Genomic DNA, 7,104 nt, shown 5'->3' with positions numbered 1-7,104 from the left:
AAAACGAGTCTCCTCGATTCTAAGTAACTCTCTCGAGCCTACTTCCATATCATTCAAGTTGACGTGTGCTTGTTGGTTTATCTCTAAATCCAACATACTTTAACACTTTTAAACAAGTGATCAACTTGTCCATAGATGATGTTTTTGCATATAAAACTTGAATGACGTAGTTGTAAAGAATTATAATTTATATTTCTACAAACGAAACCGATCTTTATCTTAACTTCACCCAACACCCAAACTATATTTTTAGCCTAACATACTTGAAAAATTAAATGCATAAATAATAAAGCATAAGAAAGGAAAAGAAAGTAGAAGAAATAAATGCTAAGCGGACTTATAAAAGTGACTAACGATATTTGAAATAAAAAAATTAATTGCATAAATAATAATAAAGCATGATAAGTAGAACACAAGAGAAGAAAAGAAAGTAGAAGAAATAAATGTAAAGAGAGATTATAAAAGAGACTAAAAATACTTTAACTAATAATATTGATTGCATAAATAATAAAGCGTAATAAGGAGAGCATAAGAGCAGAAAAGATAATAGAAGAAATAAATGTAAAGAGGAAAGATAAAAGAAGACACAAATGTAAATGAAATACTTGCAAAAGTTCTTACTTTTCAAATGACTTCCTTACTTGACTCCCCTTTACAATGCCAAGCCTCCCCCCTTTATATAGTGGGAGAAGGGAGGACATGGACCAAGGATAAAGGCTTTACCCAACTTTTTTACATAGTCCAGTGAGTAAAGCCATGCTACCTAGATAACCACAAAAATCAGATCTTAATTTGTACTATGAGATCTTAAAATCTACAGGAGATGGCTGTCAAAAGAAGAAGATTTGACCTCAAAAGATTCCTGGACTATTCTCAAAAGTGTCCCTGGATCGTCGTGCAGCACATGCTGTAGCATGCTTCAGCCAAATACCTAACAACATGGCTGTATTTTCAAAAATCAGCACTTATCCAAGAAGTAAACATGTTTATTACATCAATTTAGCTCCAATATAAAAAAGATAGAAAAATAAAAAAAAAAGACTCAAATTGCGGAATTTTGGGAAAATAAAATGGGTAAATAAAGTAAGAAAAAGTGTAAAAGTATCAAATAAGTTGATACTTATCACACCCCCAAACTAGAATTGTTGTTTGTCCCCAAACAACATAAAAAGACAAATAAAAGACTCAAATTAGATGGAAAAGAATGGACACCGACACTTACAACTACAACTTTCTTGTTATAAATAGCTTTTCATAAATCAAAGTGGTAGTTGTCTTGTACTAATCACATTTATATACCATAGGCTAGCCTCACTTTTTCTTTGTCCGATTTTTAAACTTGCCACTTCTTGGGATCAAAAGGACTTTTAGGGTATCACTCTTTGGCTTTTTCTTTCTCACATAACTTTGGCTTTTTTTTCTTTGAATAAACATTTATTTATTTTGCTTTTCTAGCCATTTTCGTTTTGCATTTTTGCATTTTTTGGCTATATAATGCTTTTTAAGCATTTTTTTATAGAGCTTTGCTCTTTTTGAGAAAGATTCATCCCCAACTTAGATATAACAATGTCCCCATTGTGATATATATATATATGTGTGTGTGTGTGTGTGTGTGTGGCTTAGTGGGGGTGCAAGATAGGTGTATAGAGCTTTTCCCAGTTATGGAGAAGAGATGACCTAGATCATTTTCCACATTAGTGACAAGTGAAATCAAGTTTCATCCTGAAAAAGAGTTGGCTAGTTCTAGTATTGCAATGTAAATCAATACTCACATCACTTTTAAGTTACTCAAGCTATAAACACAAGTTGGTGGTAGTGAAATTTAGGCCATAAAGTTCCATCTAACAAAAAAAATCTAACACTAATAAGATTGACATGGACAATTTCCAGACTTATGGAAAAAAGGAAAAAATATAAAGGAAAAAGTAAATTGGAGCTAAAAGGAAGATAGATAAACCTGTGTACTCGGGTGGAGTATGTGCCATCAACGGTCCTCGGTGCGTCAGGACATCCCGGCAATCATGTCTTTCAGATCGGCCATGAGCCGTGTATCTCTTGCTTCCATCTTCTTCAAAAGTGTCTCCTTATGGGTCTTCAAGGCTCTTTCCATGGTGGTTTGGTGGGTCTGAGCATTCCTCTCCAAGGTGGTCTCGAAGGTGGCGAGTTTTTCCTTCAAACGACGAACCTCTAGTATCAAATCTGTCTCCGTGTGGCTGTTGTCCCGAACATTCAGGGGCTGTCCGGGATCATTTCTTGGTGTCTTTCGGATTCTATCGACTGTCTTGCACTCTATGGGTAGGGCATTGGTGGTCAGAGCATCCCAGGTGGTACCGGTACTTTCGCCTTCTTCATCAACCCATGTATCAAGGCCGGGAAGTAGAGTCGGCCAATGGGTTTTCTTATGCATCCGAGATGACTGCCCCAACATCAACCGCCTTTCCTGGAAAAATACAATAAACTAAGATCATGCGGTCTATTAAGGTACTTGAGTCGTGTGTGGTTGGGTGAAAAGAGTATCGAAAAAAGTGGTTCCAAGCAACCTTATTCTTTTTCAACAAATTGGTTTGGAATTTAAGCGGACTACGCTTTTGGGGTGACTTCCAAGTGGCTCCTTCTTCTACCACGACAGTAAGCACCATCTTTAATTCTTCGTCAGTGTGATCATGTAACAAGCTGCGATACTCACAAACTGGAGGTGCACTCAAATCATAGAAATTATTGAAAGCATGTGAAGAGTAAGAGATCTTTTTACCTCTAGTATGAACTAAGGTAGTGCGGGTAGAGGAAACTAAGGCATAGAACTTTTAGACCCATTTGAGGAAGTAAGGCTCTCTCACAGCAGTGAAAGCCTCCCATTCCCTTTGGATGACAATGTCATTGATAAATGGATAGGTCTCAAGACAACTCATATCAAACCCTCTCTCTCATAATCCAAAAAAAGTCTTGAACTTTTGAAAATTCCTAGGCTTTTGGCTATTCTCACTATAGTTGTCCAATAGTCTAGTGCGGGTACTCATTTTGGGCGGGCTTGGTTCTACATTATGTCTTTTGGATATCCTAAGTTAGGACAATGGGATGTCCTCATCAGGAGTCCATTCAGAGTCTTCATACTTAGCCCGTCTCCTTTTGGAGACTCTCTAAATAGAGACTAAGTTAGAGTCACTAGAAGTGCGATTGCTATCCTTATTGGACTTTTGTCCAGACATGTCAGGAGAAGGGATGGAAGTGGGCTGGAAGTCAGGGATGGCATCATGGGTAGTGCTCACAAGTGGTGTGGTGTATGTGCTAGTGATGGGTGGCATGGGCGTAATGGCATTGTGTGCATCAAAGATCATGTGGGAAGTAGGGATATAGTTGGGAAAAGGGGGTAGTGCATAAAATGGGTTGTTAAACCTATCAAATGAAATGGAGATGGGTGGGGGAGTGTAATGCTGTGAAGTCAAGTCAACCATCCCCAAATCAATCATGAAAGAATCATTGAACTGATGGTGTGATGTGTGTGTGTCCATAAGAGTGATAACATCTTAAGAAGTGGTGGAATCTGGCCACTCAAGTAAGTGAGTTGGGCCATTTTCTTCCATAAAATAGGCATTGAGATCACTGTTAAACATAGAATCCTCACCAAGCATTTCTTGACTATCATGATGCTCCACATGAATAGGATCATTTTTGATGGTGTGATCACTTTGAGCACCAATGGTGTGTGTATGTGTGCTCAGGTAAATGAGAGTCAGAAAGACTTACAATAGGATTGTTGTGACAAGTATCAAACTCTGTGCTCTCTGTCTTCCCAATACCTTGAGAGATTGGCTCTAATGTAGGTGGCACTCCGAAGTGTTGGGCATCATTTTTGATTTCATCCTTGATCTTCAACTTTTTTTCCCTTGCATTCCTTGGTTTTGGTTTAGGTAGACCCTTGAGAACATATGTCTCTACATCAATGGCATCTCCTTCCTCTTTAGTCATACGCTTAGTGACATGACGCTCTGTTGATCTAGTGGCTGGACGACGGGCATTTGGTTTTGGTTTAGTGGAAATAGAGGGGGTAGTGGCTTGTTCGGTCAAAACAGTAGGTAGAGGGGCTGTTTGGGTAGGAATAGTGGGTAAAGGGGCTGTTTGGTTTAATACAACAGGTAGAGAGGCTGGTTGAGTTGAAACAGTAGGTGTAGGGACTCTTTGGGTAGGAAGAACAATGGGTGTGGTGGCTAGTTGGGTTAAGGCAGCAGGTAGAGGGGCTATTTGGGTTAAGGATACTGATTGTTGGATAGGTCTAATGGTTCTAAGGGGTGTGGGACAAGGGTAACTGTGGTTGGTCTAGCCTCACCTATGCCTAAGGTATTGAATATTGACAAGGGCATCAGGTTAATGCTGGCACCTAAATCACATAAAGCCTTTCCAATATTTTTTTTCTCACCTGTTGAACAGGGAATTGTGAAACTCCCGAGATCTTTGAGTTTAGGGGGGGATTTTATTTGAAAGGAGGGCGCTACAACCTTCTGTTAGGTCCACAGTCTCAAATTCATTCAGTTTCTTCTTCTTGCTCAAAATGTCCTTGAGGAATTTTGCATAACTTGCCATTTGTTCAATAGCTTCAACCAATGGGATGTTGATATGTAGCTGTTTGAACACGTCAAGGAACTTTTTGAATTGCAACTCCTTTTTCTGATTCCTCAACCTTTCTGGAAAAGGTATATAAGGAGGAACAGGGGCTATGACTGGTCTCTTAGAGGACTGACTAGGGGGTGCCTGGATGATGATAGGTTTGTTATGAGGGACTGGTGACTCAACATTCTTGTTACTTTCAGAAGAAGATGTTCCAATATCATTCTGAAATGACACCTTCTTTTTGCCTTCATTTGGAAATAACAAAGGGAAATCTGTTTTCTTAGGAAGTAGTCCTATTTCTATTGATTTTCCCTTATCTTTCAAAGTGGTTGTGACAATATCTGAACTAGATGTTGTGACATCCATCTCAATTGGGTCTCTGGGTTCAACAGATTTTTTTATAGGTTCACTCTCCATGAGGTTCTTTCCACTCCTTAAAGTCACTACCTTTACATGCTCTCTTATCATTGGCTTTGGAATCTCTATATCACTAGGAAGAGTACCTGCAGGTCTATTTCTTACCTCAAGTGCAAGTTGACTAATCTATGTTTATAGAGATCTTATGGTACTGTTCTGATGGTTCATGGCGGTATTGGTTTGGTTTATGAATCCTTTTAGAGTTGCTTCCAAAGAAGTAGAAGATTCGGCTTGTTGGTTAGACTTGTTTTGGAAAGATGAATGATTTGCTTGTTGATGAAAAGTATTTTGATGATGGTTTGGAGCTTGACCCTGATGTTGGCGTTGAGGTTGATGTGGTTGGAATTGTGAAGTTCCTTGGGGTTTGTTCATTGGTGGGTTTAGAGCAGGACTGTGCCATGAAAAATATGGGTGTTGTCTCCACCCAGGATTGTATGTTTGAGAAAATGGTCCTGATCTATTTTGATTCCCCATATAGTTGACTGATTCAGAGTTAGATGGACAATGTTCAAAGGGATGTCCTTCTGCATAATACACACATTGTACTGACTCAACAGTTGGAGCATGTGCGGTGGCTATAGATTGTGCTGCCTGACCATTTGTTAATTTTTTTATCAAGTTGGTCATTGCAGTCATCTGTGCCGTCAATGCTGTAAGAGCATCTATGTCATGAACTCCCACTGTTTTGTGTGGTACTAGTGCACATGGATCTGCCCAATTTCCATTATTATTAGAAATCTTTTCAAGGATATCATTTCCATCATTATAGGTATTAGCTGTGAAAGCTCCTCCTGATATAGCATTGAGCATTTGTTTTGCAGTTAGATTCAACCCATTGTAAAATGTCATGAACTGTATATAGTATGGAATGCCATGGTGAGGGCATTTTCTTAATAGCTCCTTGTACCTTTCCTAAGCATCGGGAACTGCATCATCGTCCATTTGTTTAAAAAGAAAATTTTCGTTTCTGGACTTAGCATTCCGAGTTGGAGGAAAATATTTTTTTAAAAACTTTTCTGCCATGCTATTCCAAGAATCCACAGATCCTGGTTGCAAGGAACTGAACCAAGACTTTGCCCTATCCCTGAAAGAAAAAGGAAACAATGTGAGTCTCAAAGCATCGTTAGATACTCCCGGGATAAGGAGAGTGTCAGTTATTTCCATGAATGATTTTAAGTGTGAGTGTGGATCTTCAGATGGCAAACCACTGAACTGACCGTTGGTTTGCAACATATTAAACATTACTGGTTTTAACTCAAAATGGAGAGCTTCCATTTCCGGTCTAATTATCCCTGAATTTAATTAATCAAAAACAGGAATGACATAGTCCATAATTCCTCTATCTTTTGAGTTTGTCAGTCTGATTATTTTTCAGCGTCATTAAGTGGTGGGGGAGTTGGTGGAAGTGGATTCTCAGCCATATTGGAAGAGGTTAGAGTAGATAATAATACTCTTTGCACTCTTCATCTTTGTCTGAAAGTTCGCTCGATATCCGGATCCGATTCAAAAATCTCCCCGTGCGGCAGCCTTGGCGTACACCACACCCAAAGTCAAGTAAAAAGATGGTAGAAAAATCAAATCTTTAGATTTACTAAAAAAAACTTTTGCCTAAATCCTTGGCAGTGGCGCCAAAACCTTGTTACGAGAATTATATAAAATAAATCTCAAAGACTTCTAACAAATGGAGACTAGTGCAAGTATACACTCATCAATCAACTATCGTCTTTTACAAGTAATAAAGTGGTAAAATAGCGAATATCATCCACGGAGAAAAAGGAATAAAAGTTCGTTTTAATAGTATAAATAAAGATATGATCTCAGATGGCGAATTCGAGAAAATATTTGTGGTGAGTTGAATACACACTATTGTTGTGAACAAGTAACAAAAGAGAGCTTAGGGTGTAGAGATTCGTTAAGATATTAAACCGATTTTTAAGTAGACAGTATGCTACAACATGGTTCTATAGCATGCTTTATAAATAACTTATCTTTACAACTAATAGCTTCTTTAAGGTACTCTCTCGAGATGTAGAATGGCACACAGTCATAGATTGAACCTTCATATCTCTATGCAAGGCTGGA

General features: G+C 38.4%; 1 non-coding gene across 1 annotated transcript; it reads left to right on the top strand.

Moving 5' to 3' along the window:
* The first annotated feature begins 5,890 nt into the window (after positions 1–5,890).
* LOC112501362 lies at positions 5,891–5,997 on the top strand. Its single transcript, XR_003067493.1, has one exon. It is a non-coding gene; the product is annotated as a small nucleolar RNA R71 (small nucleolar RNA).
* Positions 5,998–7,104: the final 1,107 nt, after the last annotated feature.

This window comes from Cynara cardunculus (assembly GCF_001531365.2).
Source record: "Cynara cardunculus var. scolymus isolate 2C chromosome LG 17, CcrdV1, whole genome shotgun sequence".
In the NCBI taxonomy this organism is placed as follows: domain Eukaryota; kingdom Viridiplantae; phylum Streptophyta; class Magnoliopsida; order Asterales; family Asteraceae; genus Cynara; species Cynara cardunculus.
This window is presented reverse-complemented; position numbering and strand designations above follow the sequence as displayed.